Here is an 18,164-nt window from a genome sequence, read left to right as displayed (position 1 = left end):
AAACATACGTTCCAGAGTTTCCTTATTAGAATCTGATAAAAGAATATCATTCATGTAATGATAAACAAGAGATTGTGAAAATTTCTTACAAATTATTTCCAAAGGTTGCTGTACAAAGTGCTGACACAAAGTAGGACTATTTAGCATTCCTTGTGGCAAAACCCTCCACTGATATCTCCTAACTGGCTGTGAATTATTGAGAGCTGGTACAGTAAATGTGAATTTTTCTCTATCATTTTCTTGTAATGGTATTGTGAAAAACCAGCCTTTCAGATCGATGTCTATGATTGGCTATCCTTTAGGTATCAAGGAAGGCAACGGCATTCCACACTGTAGAGAGCCCATAGGTTGAATGACTTTATTAATGGCTCTCAGGTCTGTAACTATTCTCCATTTCCCTGATTTCTTTTTGATAATAAATACAGGAGAATTCCAAGGGCTGGTAGATTCCTCTATATGTCCAGCATCTAGCTGTTTCTGAACTAGTCTTTCCAAAGCCTCTAGCTTCTCAGAGGTCATAGGTCATTGTCCTACCCAAACAGGTTCATCTGTAAGCCACTTCAATGGTAGGGCCTTTGGCTCCTCTGAAGGTCTATCATTTGTACCTAGTTTTAGTACAGCCTGGATGGTTTGTAACTGTTTCCCATAAGGTCTTACCAGATCTTTTCTACTATCTAAAGATTGTACAAATTTGTATCCAACACTGGAGAAATATTAATCTGAGTATTTCATTGCTGTAAGAGATAACGACCTCAGAGATTTGTAGCTATATCTGCCATGTATGGCTTCAGTCTTCCTTTCTGTTTTTCCGGTCCAAGGCAGACCACCGAGTGGACATTCTGTCGAACTCTAGATAGAGTTCCAATTCCTAAAAATTGTACATTTGCCTCTCTAAGACGGCATTTCTGAGGCCAAGACTTTTGGGTAATAATAGTCACATCTGTCCCAGTGTCTACTAAGCCAGTAATAACTTTATTATTAATTTTCACTTTCAACTGAGGCCTTTTATTATTAATAGAAGTTTGCCAAAATATGTGTTTCTCATTTTGTCCACTCACATTTGATTATTCATCGCTAGCCAAACTACCATCTAGAACAGTATTATTTTTCACAAAAGGCAAAGAACTATCTATTTGTCCTGTGAGAGATTGTCTTCCGCTGCTACTGGGGACGACTGGACCTTTCTCAATGTGGGGGACTTCTTGAGTCCCCCCTCAGGGTTTCCCGGCCTTAACAGATTTCCTTGCATGTCCCTGGTCGATCTACATTCATTGGTCCAGTGTCTGCCCTTACCACAACTTCTACACAATCCAGAAGGCAGTGGCCTTCTGTATGAGGCATTGTTAGAATTCCTTTGTCTACAATTTCTCTTGATATGTCCCATTCTACCACAGCTGAAACATCTAGGTTACTGGTGCCTTCATGGTCTCCTGGGGAAGGCTCATCCTACCCAAGGTTCTGGTTCATAGTAGTAATAACCTATGGCCTCTTTGTACCTATATTGACCTCTGTAAGGTGCTTCTCCTTGCCAAGCCCTTGCGTCCTCACCTCTAGAAGTTTTAACCTCCTGTTGCCTTTTTAAACCTTTCGAGATGGCTTCTCTTACCCAAGCTCCAGTATGTTGCACATTATAGTCAATGTTGGCTGCATGCAAAACCCATTCTTCTAGCTGAGCTGATCTGATCTTTAAAGGCAAAAGTATTCTTTTACATATTGGGTTTGCATTTTCATAAGTTATTGTATATATTGTATATATTTCATAAGTTAGTGTATATATAACTGATTGTCTTGTTTCTCGACCTGTAATTCTACTGCCCTAGTTAACCTTTGTAAGAAGTCCTGGAACTGTTCTGTGGGTCCCTGTTCTATTCTGGTATAAGCTTCTAGGCATTCTGGCTCACAAACCTTATCCCAGGCATTTAATGCTGCTTTCCTGCATAGGGACAGTATATGGTCGTCATGTTCAGCCTGAACCTGTGGGTTAGCATAAATACCCTCACCAAGAATCTTATCTAGGAGGGCTTTATAACCTCCCTTTATGCCTTGATGCTCAAGGAGCTTCTCTTCCTACCTGACCAACACCCTCCATTGGATTTGGCATGAATTCTCAAGTGCAGCTGCCACCAATCGTTCCCAATCTGTGGGTGTCACCCTGTTAAAGGTTGCCCATGAATGTAATAGCTGTTTTACATATGTGCTATGGAGACCATATGAGACAACTGATTCTTTAATATTCTTAAGATCCTTCAGCAGTATAGGTTGCCATACATAAGCTTTCTGTCCCTGAGGGTGTTTCTTAGAAGGTGGCTTTTCTACCATGGTAGCTGGGTAGACTAATGGTGTATGAGTAACGACCTTAGAGGAATAGTCATGATACGTGGATGGAGTAGGTGCCTCAGATTGGAATGATACTGTCTCTGAGGCATCCTAATGATCTTTAAGCCTAGCAATGATATTCTCATGAAAGTTTCAATTTCCTGCATCATAAAAGATTCTAAGCATGTTAGTGAATCTGTAAATTGCTTTAACTGCTCCTCTACACGTTTTTCTAGGTCTTTAATATGGACATCTGGATGGCATGGAAACTGCCTTCTAGGTATTGGACTCTAGATTCGAGGTAATGATTTGCTGATTTTGAGTTCTCAGCAATTGACTGTATGGACATATCTAATCTGTCAGCCCCGTTCTGTGGATTATCTTCCAAACATTCAAACCTAGATTCAAATTTGTGATCTGCTACCTTAGATGCTTCAATAATTGATTGAATGGCATTGTCCAATTCTTCAACCCTATCCTGGGTATTTTGTACCTTTGCATCTAGTTTCTGGGTCACAGAGCCTATCTGAGTTTCTAGCTGGCTACAGATATTCTTTTGTTCGTCATGGTCCTCTGACAGCCTAGCCTCTAATGCCTCAGACATGGAGGATCTCTCTGTGTTTATCTTATCATAAATACACTGCATCTCATTTTGGGTAACAGACATCTCTGTCTTTAGCATATTGGACACAGAGCCAAGCTTATCACCCAATTTCTGTTCCATTTGCTGCACAATTGTGCCCTGACCAAATCTGTTCTCCAAAACCTCATTGCGTAAAGCTGTTATTTCCTGTAAGCAGGTGGTGAAGTTATCTTTGTCCCTGTTCCTGAGGTATCTGGCTAGTAATGTTATTTGTACCAGCAAGCTAACTGCCAGTACTGCATATAGGCCAGTAATAGGCAGATCAGCGTCCTCCTCAAACATTGAATTCATGTAATAAGCAAAAATATTACTAATTTTAGTATTTGATAAATATTCAGCCATGATTTTACCTGATTTCTACTCAAGATGCAGTAAATATCTTTGACCAGCAGGTGGCACAGGTGTACAGTTAGTCCCCAGGCCTTTAGCAGAGGTTAGTTAGGCAAGATGGTGGCAGCGGCAGTGGAGCTGAGGTCACACAGGCGTCTGTGCTTTAGCAGGAAATGTACAGCCTTGTGGCCGAAACCACTGAAAAGCTTGTGGCTTTATGGCCACTGCGGCCAAGGGAAGCCACAGACCCTGTTGAAAGCCGAGGTCTACTCCAGAGGCCTACTCGGCTCAAGGGCAGGAGGCCTCTGGGCGCAGGTAGGCCACAGTCGGAGACGGTCCCATGCACGCAGCTAGAAACTGCGACAGTAAAACCCAGGGAGGTCTGGAGAACTCTCCCAGCTGGACGGATGGTTCTGAGCAGCTCAGCGGCAATGGGTCGGCTGCGAGCTGGGAGTACCTGTGGAGAGAGGAAGCTCTTTCCTGGTCTATTCTGCCATTGGGTGGGACCCACAGGCTCTCCCAAATGGAGCCTAGGTTTACAAGATCCCGCTTCTGACAACCAGATAATGTGGGAAATACCAATACGGAGTCAGGTAAAAATACAAGAGAATTTAATAGGGAAAAGCCTTACTTACAGAGTGACCTAGCCAGCTGGCGGGGCAGCAGTAAGTACAGCAAGCCAAAGATGAAAGCAAAAGCAGGGGCTGCCACCTCAGCGTCCCTCACTCTTAAACCTTCCCTACATCATCCTGACCACACCCTTGCAGGTGTGGTCAGGCACTCCTGTAGCCAGCCCCTAAGCAGGCATGGCTACAACATCCCCTACAGGTTACCCTGCTCCAGAGCACCCTAGGTTTGAAAATAAGTATAAGTCACTTATTCTGTTCCTGGAAAAATCACTAGCTGTTCCATGGCCTTGCAGGTGCAAAAACCAAAATAACATTCCAAACCCCTCGTGGGCAAAATTGTAAGTTCAGTTCCCAACCAATCAGTAAATGACTTATGTATGTTATAGCCAATCAAAATGTTGTCATACTCCTGTCTAGTGACCAAAAAGACATAAAAACTGTTTGTTTTAGAGACTCGGGGTCATTTTCTTCCCAGGGTATGACCCCAACGAGTTGGAATAAAATCCTTTTGCTTTTGCATTGAACTTGTGTCCTGTGAGTGACTCTGTGGGGTGTCTCTCCCAGGTTGGACCCCCCTTTTGGGCCCAACACTTGATGGTGCATAAGGAATGGTATTGCCATCATTTTATAGGTTATCATGTATTGCAGATATGTGTTTTGTCATAGTAAGAAGTAAAGGACACTGCCAGACATGCCAATCCTCTGACGGAACATGCACTACTCATGAAGTACCTTTAAAAAACACCAAGCCCAATCTGTAGTTCCCACCACTGGTTTATAGGGATTGAAGGCAAGGAGAAGGGAATAGACAGATGTTACCCCTCACCCCCACCCAAGGAGCTAAGAAGTGCCAAATGCAGGCTGCAGGAAGCACCCTACAAAATGGGAACACGTGGACCAGAAGACATAGCAACCATTTGCAGATCTCAATCATTAGTTGAGCGCAAGGTAAACTGGAGAAGATGGAGTTAACTCCATCCTCAGAAAAAGCCATCTTGAGAAATTACATGGGTGTCACAAGGCTGATTCAGCTCTAGCCAAGGAACCATAAACAGTTCCAAGAAGCACCCAAACTGTGCCCACTCTGGTCAAATGACCCCATCTGGGTAGTCAGGAAATGACTGATCTTGGTAAATAACATCTTCTTGTCACAACTGTCCTTGTGGGAAACTATTAGCAAAAATTTTGAAATTCACCTAGACCCCAGTCAATGAATCCAAAGGTCACCTACTCTTACCCAATTCTGAACAGTCAAGGCTCGTACCATGCTGCTTGTGTTTTATTCCTTTAAAAACCCCTCACAATTGAGGCCAGGCACCCTTTTCCTGCAGCTGCTGTTCCAGTTTGCTGGACAGCATCCCTGCCGAGGCTTGTAACCTAACATTAAACCTTTGCATCAGTAAATCAGCTCCTTGGTAGTCTTTTTTTGGGGTCTCACGCACTTGGCATAACAATTAGGTCTTACTGTATAGCCCAGGCTGGCCTTAAACTTGAGATCTTCCTGCCTCAGCATTTTGGGTGCTGCAAATTGTTGTTGAGACAGGGTCTCACTCTATAGCTTAGGCTGGCCTTGAATCCATAGCTATCTTCCTTTCTCAGATTTCAAATTGCTGGAGTTAATAGGTGTGAGCCACCACAATGAGCTTGTGGATTGAGGATGATACATGGATTCCACTATTTTCTTTGTTTATTTGTTTCTGTTGTTGTTGTTTGGTTGATTGGCAGAGCTGACTTGGGATCAGGCCTTGAATGCACACTAAGCAAGCATGCTACCATTGACACCTCCCCCACCACTCCCCCACTCCTCCCAGTCCCCCACCCCCTACCCCTGTTATTTTGGGACAGGGTCTCATTATGTATCTGTGGCTGGCTTAAAACTCACAGAGGTCCACCTACCTTTGTCTCCTGAGTGCTGGGATTTAAAAGCATGCACCCCAACATTCAACTTCTGGTCCATATTTTGTAGAATTTTTCTAGACACGTTTACAATAACATCCCATTGGAAATGAATAGTTTAGATGTAAGTAATCTTTAGGTCACTAAAAATTAGTGACCTAAACTCCTTAGGTTAAATGCTAATTGTTTTGATTGCTTTTCCTAAAACGTCTTATAGCTCCCTGCTGTAGAAAACTGAGCCACTAACATCTTCACTTCTTTTCTTTTTTTAATGTTATTTACTTCACTTATTAATTGTTGTGTGTGTGTGTGTGTGTAGGTGAGGGTTACCTTCCTTCAGTTTGTTTCTCCCTCCATAGAAGGTTTTGTGAATAGAACTTAGGTGGTCAGACTTGGGTGGCATGACAGGTGACAGGCACTTTTACCAATCATATCACTGGCTTTTTTTTTTTTAAAGATTTTATTTATTTATTATGCATACAACATTCTGCTTCCATGTGTATCTGCACACCAGAAGAGGGCACCAGATCTATTCAAGGTGGTTGTGAGCCACCATGTGGTTGCTGGGAATTGAACTCAGGACCTCTGGAAGAGCAGTCAGTGCTCTTAACCTCTGAGCCATCTCTCCAGACCCTCACTGGCTTTTTTTCCTTTCCTTTTTTTCCTTTTTCCTTTCATTGTTGTGAAACCTCAGACACTATCCTGATGCAACCCAGTAGAGGGGGCCATTTCATTAGCTGGTGTCACCCTAAGCATGTGGAAGCCACCTCCACCGGCTTAAACATTCATTTTCAATGATGTGTGTGTCTGTGTATGGGTATATGCTGGAGGCCAGAGACATCAGATCCCCTGAAACTCGAGTTGCAGGTGGTTGTGAGCCACCCACATGGGTACTAGGAACCCAACTCCAGTCTTCTGAACAGAAGTGGTAAGTACTTTGAAATTCCCGTTACTGGGTTTCTCCATTGATGCAATAAGCCAAATAGAGCTGAATTAAAAGTAAAGGACCAGGTTTAAAATGAGCCAAGCACTCCCAGTGATCTCTGGAGAAGAGGAGAAATCGTGTAACAGGTTTATGGACCAGAGCTTAAATACCCTCCCTGTAGGTGTGGTCTTGAGGAACTCCAGGGGGAGATGCAACTTGGAGGACTTTCTGAGGGGCAGGGTTTGGAAAGGGAGGAGGAGGGAGGCTGAGGCAGAGGTTCCAACAGAACATCCAACAAGCAGTGTCAGCTCTCAGCCACTGAGTCATCTCTCTAGCCTTGACCTCCTTAAGAACGGCTACTCTGATAGGTAATAGTATAGATAAGTGTTACCATTGGAGTCTAACACTACAAGGTTCAGATGTGTTTTCATAAAAGGAGATAAAGGGGCTGAGCTCTGACTCATTGGTCAGGAGTGTGTGCTGTGCTGTCATGAGGCCCAGAGTTCAGATCCCAGCCTGAAAGTGTAGCTCAGGGGATCTGATGCTTTTCTTCCTGGGCCTCTGTGAGCGCCAGCACACACACATATGCGTACATTCACACTGATAAAGACACACATGGTGGACAGAGCTGAGGAGAAATGACAGATCTGTGGTTCCACCACACACGCTCACACACGAACTTGCACACAAACAAATAAACAAGGAATTTGGTGAATTGTATTGAAGTCTAAAACAACCTATAGCCTTAATTTTACTGGTTTTCCTACTAAAAGTTTTGTTTAAAATATACCACATTGGATTAATTGACATTAATTGCCAAGTAATACTAATTCCCCTGAGGAAAACACAGGCCCTGCCCTCCTAAAGGATTTTAAGAAATCCAGGTGCTCATATGGTCCCAGTGTATTTTGATAGATTTATACGGTGGCACCCTTTTTACTTTTAGGAATAATCTTTTATCATCTGTGCCACGTGTGGTGCTAGAGAGATGGTGCTGGAGTCCATCAAGGTGCAGAGTTACCTGTGTCTGTGTTTGCTTATGAATAGGCATCAAAAGTGTTTGTGAGCTAGATTAGCCCAGGCAAGGCTGAAAAACCATTGTATTATATACAATGTATCATAACTCCTCTCAACATAGGTCTAAAATAATGGTTCTCAACCTGTGGGTGGTGACTCTTTCACAGGGGTTGCCTAAAGCCATTAGAAAACACAGATATTTACAATGTGATTCATAACAATAGCAAAATTACAGTTATGAAATAGCAATGAGACAATTTTTTGGTTGAGGGGGGTGATCACAACATGAGAAACTGTATTAAAGGGTTGCAGCGTTAGGAAGGGTGAGAGCCACTGGTCTAAAGGAATGTTACCTGACTGGGCTCTGGGGATGTCAACAAATTAGATCTGGCCCCTTGACACCAAAAACCAAATAACTCAGAGAAAGGACAGTCAGGAAGGTAAGCACAGAGAGCAAGATTTGAATTACCCCCTGGGCATCAGCAAACCTAAGTGAACTGCAGGCCCCTATGGATAGCCTCTAAGTCCTTGTTATAGGGAAACCACTGCAGGAATGTTTGACACTTAACCACAGGGTGGCTTCTAGATCTAGTAATAGCTTCACAGACCTCCAATTAAAACAGCTGTTGTTATTTGGAGAAGTTCTAAGCCGCATCTCTGAAAGATAATACAGGTGAAGCTCTGGGACTCTCTCTCTCTCTTCCTGTGTGTGTGTGCACACATATATTAGTGATCAGTTTATATAGAACTAGATAAAAGAAGACCCCTTCTTTTTTTAAATATATTTTATTTTAGTAATGTTTTCTTTTTTTAGATTTTATTTATTTATTATGTATACAATATTCTGCTTCCATGTATATCTGCACACCAGAAGAGGGCACCAGATCTCATAACAGATGGTTGTGAGCCACCATGTGGTTGCTGGGAATTGAACCCAGGTCCTCTGGAAGAGCGGAGCCATCTCTCCAGCCCAAGAAGACCCCTTCTTAAATAGTAAAAATGTATAATTTTTATAGCAATAATTAATAGAAATTAAAATTCTTCACATCTGCATAAATAATAATAAACTTTGCTGGCAGGAGGTGGTGGCGTGTGCCTTTAATCCCCAAATTTGGCAGGTGGATCTCTGTGAGTTTGAGACCAGCCTGGTCTACAGAGTAAGTTTCAGAACAGCCAGGGATACAGTGAGAAATTTTGTCTCAAAAAACAAAAGCAACAAAAAAGAATCGCCAGGGTGACAAGCCTCTGGCAAATCTGTGAGGGATTTCCTAGACTGGGCTAATCAGGGGGAAGATACACTTTGTGGGTGGCTCCATTCACCTCCTAGGATGAACTTGGAGTAAGCTGAATAAAACTACAGACAAAACTCCACTCTTCTCATGTTGCCTCACCAGTTCTGGCCACTGCTGTGGTGTACGTCTGCAACGACTAGACAGAGTGGCCTGCTATTCGTGACCCTTATGTCAGGAGACTGGTCCTATCAAGTGGGTTTGGCTGTACGTGAGGAAGTCTGGGAGCTGGTCAACAATCCCAGGTGATTTGAGGAGCAGAGATCAAAGGTCCATCACATGACAGGTGCGCCACCTGTGCCCGCAGCACAGCTCTCTGGGGGCTAAGGATTGTGAAGTTGAGGCAAACTGGGCTACACTGTTCTAGGCCATCTGGGATAGACAGCCAGACCCCATCTCAGACAATCAAGATGCATCAGAGCTACAATGTACCCAGCATCACAGAGAAAGACAAAAGGTGCCTGAGTGGTGACTATGATGAGGAGGGTCCTCTTGATTACAGTCCTATTGCCTCCAAGGCTCACAACCCACACCCATTTTCATTTCTATAATTTTGGAAATAAGAAGTTGACTTTTATTTTATTTTATTTTTTGGTTTTTTGAGATAGGGTTTCCCTGTGGCTTTGGAGGCTGTCCTGGAACTCGCTCTGTAGATTAGGTTGGCCTCAAACTCACAGAGATTCTCCTGCCTCTCTGCCTCCCAAGTGCTAGGATCAAAGGCGTGGGCCACCACTGCCTGGCAAGAAGTTGACTTTTAAATTTGAATTTGTCTTTTCTATTTACTGTTCTGAAAGGCATTTCAAAGGTATTACAATAATACATTGGTGTGTAATTTAATTGGTGCAGCATGGCTTTATGGCTCCAGTCAAAATTGGTTTTCACCTATTTGATTGGTTTGAGAACAGTCTATGGGGAAAAGAAGTTAATCACCCACACTGTTCATTTTTCACTGGAAACTGATTTTGTCATTTTTGTTTCTGTTTTTAAATTAATAAAAAGGAGAACAAGCAAGAAAGAAACTGTTTTTGCAGAATGGACATACTCAATATGCTTTATGTTAAGAGTGTGGGTCAAGTTTAACTGTTACTCACCTTTACAGTCCAGGCTGCCATGCACAACTAAGAAGACTGTGCATGCACAACTCTGGGAGAGTCAATCACACAGAGCACACTGTGCCTTAATGGAGCCCAACAGTGCAGCAGCCTGGCCAGTGCTAGATGAATCAGTTTCCAGGATTCCTGCACTTTAACTTAGCCTGTGGTCTCAATGCATGGATCAACATCAGTTATGATGGGCCATAAGGCTCTTTTAACCAGTTTGTGTCCTGTTTAATCTATTAATCCAGGTATCCATCTCCACCCCCACCCCAGGATGGAGAAAGGTCCTTCGAGCAGGTGTGGAAGGAACCTCAATGCTCTATGCTGTATTTAGCAATTTAGGATCTTCTCTTGTAAGGCCTCCCTCTGCTGTGTGAGAAGAGTGGAGTGGAGTGGGACACTGGGAAGGAATCACATTTAAAAATTGATCATCTATTCTTGGGTTTCTCTATAAAAGATTTCATCCAAGGCATATGAAATATCAGAAAGGGTGTTGTAATTTAAGAAAAGAGAAAGATGCTATGAGACAGGGTTGAAGCAGAGGTTTTTTTTTTTTTTTTAATTAGGGAAAGGGATCATAAAAGGGGGAAAAGGGAGAGGGAGACCGGTCTCTGGAAACAGGATCGTGAAGAGAGAGGAAAGTGGGGGAGAGAGGGGAGAGAGAGAAAGACAGGGCGGGGAAGGATGGGAGGTGGGCAGGGCCCTTTTAAAAGGCAACATAATGAATGTGCGCAGGTGGTGCTCTTAATAGCTGCAGCTGAGGGCGTATCCTGTCAGAACCCCAAGGACAGGCCAGCACAGATGCCTGAATACTAACAACAGGTACATGCATAGAGACAGGAAGCAGGGCCAGCCTTCTGGTGATGATGAGAATCTTTTGGAATCACATAATTGTTGTGATGTTTTCTCCATGCCTTGGATATACTAGAAAGTGCTAAATGGTTCCCCCCTCTCTCCATATATATATGATTTATTTTTATTTCTTTAAAAATTTTGTGTATGTGTACCTGTGTGAGTGAGTATGCGCATGTGTGTGTGCAGGTGGCCAGAGGTGTTAGGCCCCTGGAGCTGGAGTTACAGGCAGTTGTAACCTGATCAACATAAGTTCTAGGAGACAGACTTGGATCTTGTGTAAGAGCAGTTCATGCTCTCAAATGCTGAGCCTCTGGGTTGCAGGGGTGTATTAAGGAGTGTCGATTGTGTCCCAGCACATTCACGAGATGAAACATTGAGACAGCCGTTCTTCACTGAGCTCACAACATCTCTGAAACTAGTTTTTGAAGACAGAGTACTTCTGAGCTGTGCACAGTTCCTCTCCCTACTACAGCAGAGCTGGAGGCCGGTTGTAATGTGGGTCCCTGTGACAAGTTATCTGTAACAACCATTTGAAACTGTTGAAATTTAATGCCTACCGTGCAGTGAGAGGTAAAGAACCCTGCTGGGCTCTGGTGGCGCACACCATTAATCCCAGCGCTCGGGAGGCAGAAACAGGCAGATCCCTTAAGTTTTAGGCCTGCTCTACAGTCTACAGCGTAAGTTTCAGGACAGCCAGGGCTATGTTACTATACAGAGTAACAATGTCTTGAAAAACAAAAAAAAAAAAGAAAAGAAAAGAAAAAGAAAGGAGAAAAAAAAAGAGGTAGATAATCCAACTATGTTTGTAGGCGAGTCCTTCCCAGAGTGACCAGTATTAAAACCTCCATTATTGAACCCTGGTGGCTGGCTCAGCAGAGGGAGAGACTGGGGTGACATGCATCTGTCCTGTTCTACTCCAGACTTGCTGGCCTCACTTGATTTGAGCCTTCAACCTTGGCCCTGCAGACTCATGAGCCAAAATCAACTTTTTCTTTCTTTCTTTCTTTTTATTTTTAACTCTCCTATTCTGTAGTATTGTGTTATTAACAACAGAAAATGGGCCGACAGCACCTATAACAGATAATTCAAGTTTGAGAATCTGACTTGAGAAATTCTAGGAGATTCTTAGACCTCCCTCACACACTGGGAACCCAGGACCTGCAGACCTGCAGACCAAAGGCATTGAGATCAGTCGACACATCAGGACAGGACAAACATGCCCATCTCACCATCCCACAGAGACAGATGGAAGAAAGTCTTTCTTTCTCTCTCAAGACAGGGAAGGTCTCACTATATATTTCTGACTGGCCTAAGACTTACTAGGTTCAAGTAGAACAGGCTGGCCTTGAACTTAAATACAAAGATTTGCCTGTTCTGCCTTCTGAGTGCTGATATTAAAGGTGTGAAGGCCCCACCTGTTTTTCTTCATTGGTGTGGCTGCCTATAAGTTGCCCATGCTCCTATAAATAACCCTAATTAAATCCTTGTTTCACCAGACTAGACTTGAATGGAATTATTTCTTTGGTCTGTTGTTGATGCCCTATCTGGGGTGAATAAACATTTATTTGGTTCCCCAGGAAAACTTCACACAAAACTTGGTACTGTGCTGGTTGATTTTTTTTTTTTTTTTTTTTTTTTTTGTCAAGTTGAGACAAGCTATTTGGGATTCTTAATTGAGAAAATTCTTCTATCAGAGATGGCCTGTTGTCAAGTCTATAGGGCACTTTCTTAATTAATGATTGGTGTAAGAGGGTCCAGTCCACTGGAGGCAGTGCTACCTTTGGGCAGGAGGTTCTGGGTGGTATAAGAAAGCAGGCTGAGAAAGATCTTCCATAGCCTCTGCTTTGGTTTCCACTTCCAGGTTCCTGCCCCACCATCCTTTCATGATGGACCACAATTGTAAACTGAAACAAACCCTTTCCTCCCCAAGTTGCTTTTGGTCATGATGTTTACCACAGCAGTAGTAACCTAAATAGGACAGTCCCCAAACATGGGCTCCAACAGAACCAAGGATAAAGTTGGCAAGATTTGTGTTGAGCCAGAATTTCTAAGGGGGAAAAAAAATGACAGAAAACTAAATTCAGTGCTTGTGAGACTCTGGAAGCCTTTAAATACTGAGAAAAGTTTAGTGACATAAAAGATAGAGTGGTTCAGGATAAAAAAAAAATACTAAGCTCGACCCCACCCACCACCACATGGCATGGGGTAGGGTGGAAGACACCTGAGACAACACCCACTCCATCCCCACCCCTGCCCTTTCCTTGTCAGCTGCTGCACTTGGGTGACTTGGCCTTGCCCCTTTCTGGGGCAGTGCTGGAGAGCAGGCCCTGGTGGTGTGGGTGAGGGAGAGCAGGCCTCAGTGGCGTGAGCACCAGTGAGCCAGTCCTGTCCCTTGCTGGGCTGCCATAGGCAGGAGATCTGTCTCCACCTCTCACCTGCATAAAGCTGAAGAGCTGTCTTTAGTGGTGCCTGAGCAAGACAGCAGCAGACTGACCAACCCAGCAACCACCCAGGCCCAGATTTGGGACCGTGAGTTGGCCTACTCCACCATCTACCATCTATGATCTGCTGGAGCACTGCAGGATCTCCATGACACAGAGCAACAACAGGATATCTGAGAGAGTCCCAGTGAAGATCCAGTATTGATAGTGTATCAGAAACCTGAGGCCTCTAACCAGACTCATTGCAATGAACATTTGCAAGTAAAGCTGTTTGGACTAATACACACACACACACACACACACACACACACACACACACACACACACACCTGGCTCTAGGTACCACCTAAACCAATCAGAACAATGAGAGACAGGCCTGGCTCCAAAGAGCCTGCTGGAGGCCGGGAGATGCATTGGCCTGTTGAAGACACGATAGCTACAAATGGTGTAATCGTTCTTCACATGCTGTGTTGGACCCTGCAGGCATTTCTTTTAGTATCTGCTCAGCTGGTCACTTCTAAGACCAAGTGACATTTGTTTGGCACAGTGGGTAGTGGGACTTCATAACCCTGCACATGCTTTGCAAACTTGTTTTATTTCACAGATGATAGGCTGCTAATCTCTGAGGTGGCTATTTATTTATTTTTACAGAATTAGAAAAGCATCCGGAGGGCACGTCCAAAACCAAAAGGAGCAAGGATGGGGAATCAGCTCTTATAGTCGGCCAGGGCACCTGTGAGATTCTTGGGAACTTTATAGTTGGGGAAGGCATGAATAGCACACAACAAGATGAATGAGAAAAACCCTCTAACAGCTGGTGCCTGCAAACATTAAAACTATAGTTGAAAAGTGTGAGTGGAAGTGCCTTGTGCACATTGAAAAAGATGCCTTTAGAAACCTTAAGGCTATTAGATGAAAGTCCCCAAACTGGGATAGTCTGACTCCATAGGAGTTGTTGTCAGGGAGGTCCCAGAACCTTCTAACAATACCGGCTATTATCACTGCTGTTGCTGCTTACTGAGGTAAACCTCACAGCTGGAGTCATTCTGAGCTTAGTGCAGGCAGGAAAACCAAGCTGGGACTGAGCTATAAGCCTCCTCCCTACTAGCTAACTTTCATAGTGCTTGAAGGCACTATGTAGGCTCCTGGGGGATAATTGTCAAAAGTCCTGCTCAGCCATGGATCCTGTGTGCTATATGCTACCAGTTTACTAGGCAAATGGTTCAATAGTGATGTGGTTGTTATGCATGTAGCCGCATAAGGATTGTGAGACTGATTAGCCAGCTGCTTTCTGATTGGACTTAAGGCCCACTCTATACTAGGGAAGTCACATCTGGATGGGGGAACTACTGCTGTTGCTTTGCTTACTGGATATAACCATCAAATAGTCTTCTAAATAGTTTTGCTTATGCCCATAGACTAGTGTTGCCATCATCTCTAGATGGAGAAGCTTCTTTTTATGAAGGGTAGCAGTTAATGCAGAGACTTATAGGTCATCAGAGTACTGAAAGTAGGTGGCTGTTGAGTGCTCAGCCTTAAATGGGACACCTGTATCATTTCTGAGGCTCAAGGAGCATCAGGGAAGAGGGAGTGGTGGGGATGTAAACTGGACAAAGGGGTGGAGTGCTGTGGAGCACGGACTTCTAGGTATAACATGGCCATTGTGTCAGCAGCTATGCTAGTCTAAAGGGGACCTGCTCAGGATTGGACCCATTAATTTCCCATCACAGAGGGGCAGGGGGAAAGCTTATAAGGCCATGCTCCAAACCAAGATTCACAGGCCGTTAATAGTTGTGGGGAAGGGAGGTATTTCTATATTTTATGGTGGTGTAGCTGTCCATAAGTTCTGTATGTAACCCTAACTAAACCTATTGTTGCCCAAGTTAGACTTGAGTGGGATCATTTCTTGGTCTGTTGTTGGTGCCCCATCTGGGTAACTAGATGTTTGTTTCTTCACTGCCCCCCACCTCCAATTTGCAAAACGTGGGCCCAGCCACAAAGGGTCACAGGCTGGTGAGGAACATCTCCAGCCACTGTTTGATGTGAGACTCAGCCTGTACCCAGTGCATTCTGTGTGCCAGGTGCTTTCTTGATGATTTAGCAGTCATGAAGCTCACCTGCTCTCCACAGTGGCCTGTTACTGCTGCAGGTGTGAGCCACATTTCAGTCTGAGGAGGCTGAGGCATTGGGAGGCAACTGTGCCCGGCACCACACAGGAGGCTGAGGCATTGAGGTGGGGCGGGAGGGGGGGAGGGGACTGTGTCTGGCACTGCAGAGGATGCTGAGGTATTGGGATTGAGGCAACTGTGCCTGGCACCACAGAGTCAAGAACTGGCGGTTTATGCTCTTCCTGGCCACGTGGTTTAGGCCATGCATGGTGAATTTCCTCTGAGCAGGTAAGTTCTAAGAGACCTCTGCCCAATCACCCGGACAGAGGTGGCTTGGAGCCACTGGGACAGCTGCTCCTGCTCGGGCTAGCTGGCAAAGCTGAGTCACCAGGTGTAATCTCAAACCTCAGAACACCCCAAAGCTCCAGGAAGCAGTCTAAATCGTTGTCACAGCTCCCATCAGGCTTTTGATCTAGGCAAACTCTTCATCCTTTGTTCTCTGGCTGAAATTAAAGCCAGTTTCCATGCTATATGGAGAGCTGGCGATACCCAGGTCAGAATAGGCATCTGTTACTCTAGAGCTGTAGGGTCTGGAAACCACACCTTCCGGTGTCAGCTTGCAGAGTTACCCTCTCCAGAGCCTCTAGAGTTCCTTGCTGTGCAGAATGTGATATCCCTGAAAACCGGATGGTGAAGGATGCTGGGTGCCTGAAACCCCAGTGTTTATGAAGCTTTAGGTTAGAGTCTCTCTCACCAGTTCAAGGCCAACTTAGGCCACATTGTAATGCCCTATCTCAGAAAACAAAAACATCTTTTTTTTTTTTCAAAAAATGAAGACAAGATTATGTAAGAGAATAAGTTGGGTGTGGCAGTGACCCTAGTACAAGCATGGGCAACTTTACTAACAGGGACTTGCCCAGTAACAGATGGCCTGGGGCTTGTTCTTGCTCTGATGCTTGGCTTAGCATGAATGTTAATTAACTCCTGTCAAACTAGTTGTTCCCACAACACACATTTCTGCCAGAGCCCTAACCATGTGCAGTGTGAAACCAGCACATGGCTTGATGGTCACGAGCTGCAAGCAGGCAGTCACAGAGGACTAGTGATACCAGTTATCAGGGAGGCTTAAGCTTCCCCTTACCCTAGAGGCTCATGTTGGCTGAAAAGGGAGAGGAAAACTGTATTCAGTTGTCCCAGGTCATCCCCTGGAAGAGTGACAGCCCCATCAAAAACAGGACAAGACTGAAGGACAGGCAGGTGCCAGTAAAAATACGGTACTCATTTTTGATGGCTGTGCTATATTTTAAGGCAAGTGTCGCACATACACAAAACATCAAAAGATGAACATGTTAGAAAGACGGCAAGGAGACATTTCAGACGGTTGCAGTGGAATCTTCCTCATTACCCAACTCCATCAACTCCTCTGGGAGCCAAAACTCAGGGAGCCAGGCACGGGCCCCTCTTCTGTCCTCTGAGAGGAAGGTGCATGCCTGTCATAAAGAAGCACCTTCCTCCAGACCACGGCAGCACTCTTTACTGTGGGTCCAGGTTGGGACCCGAGTGTCTAGCCAGTCCACTGTCCAGCTCCAATCCCTACTTAATAAGATTCTTTAGAGACAGGAATATTGGGATGTCAAAGACATAATATGTAGTTTAGTTTCTCCTTACCCAAACTCAAACTTGCTTGGAGTTAAAAACCGCACAACATACACACCCACACACACCATACAGAAAATATATGTAAATACTTGAGGAAAAGATTCACTGAAACTTAAAAAAATGCTTATTCCTAATCAACCAGGGGGACTGATGTCCCATTAAAAACAGTGTTGGCAACAAGATCTGGCCACTCTCTACTTGGTACATGTTTCTCCTGGCCTCACAGCAGAATGGAGTGGCTCCGTTGGTTTAAAGAGCTGGGCCTTCACACTTTGGGATCTGTTCCTCACAGATCTTCCCTAGCCCCTCACTCAGCACAGGCTCATTTTAAAATGGCCTCTGTCCCAAGTATGTGGGGCCCAGTGATACACACACCAGGGAAAGCAAGAGGACAAGCAGGACCAATGATTCAGTGGCTTAATCTCCTATTATAGGTGGGACTGTAACAATGGAGTCGGGTACCCAGACCTGTGATAGAAGGTGGGTAGCACATCAGGGAAGAGGCTGCATGGAATGTTATCCCACCTCTTTACAATGCAAGCTCTGAAGTATGACGAGAACACAGTCCTGTTCAGGACAGCCACTCACACCAGCAGGCAGCCTCCATGGAGAAAGCTGTCTCCTGGGTAAACTGGGCATTACAGATGTTCGAACTTGACTTCCAAGAAGCAAAATGGTAATTTCCACAGATTTACAGTTTGCCTTAGCAGATTGCCATGAAGTAGGTAAGATACTACTAAGGTCACACACTGTGGAAACCGAAGCCAGGGGCCTGGGCACAGAGCTCCCCCTCGGTTAGTGCATGGGTTTATTGGGAAGTATATGCCTTTGCTGCTCTGCAGCACTTTAGGGAGGACTCAGTCAAACTGTAGTAATACACTGACCAGCCAATATAGGCCAGCAATGCAGTGACCACATCGCCCCTCTCAGAGAAAGAGGTCTTAGGGCCCGTTGCCAAA

Source organism: Cricetulus griseus, assembly GCF_003668045.3.
Source record: "Cricetulus griseus strain 17A/GY chromosome 1 unlocalized genomic scaffold, alternate assembly CriGri-PICRH-1.0 chr1_1, whole genome shotgun sequence".
Classification (NCBI taxonomy): domain Eukaryota; kingdom Metazoa; phylum Chordata; class Mammalia; order Rodentia; family Cricetidae; genus Cricetulus; species Cricetulus griseus.
Note: the sequence above shows the minus strand (reverse complement) of the source record.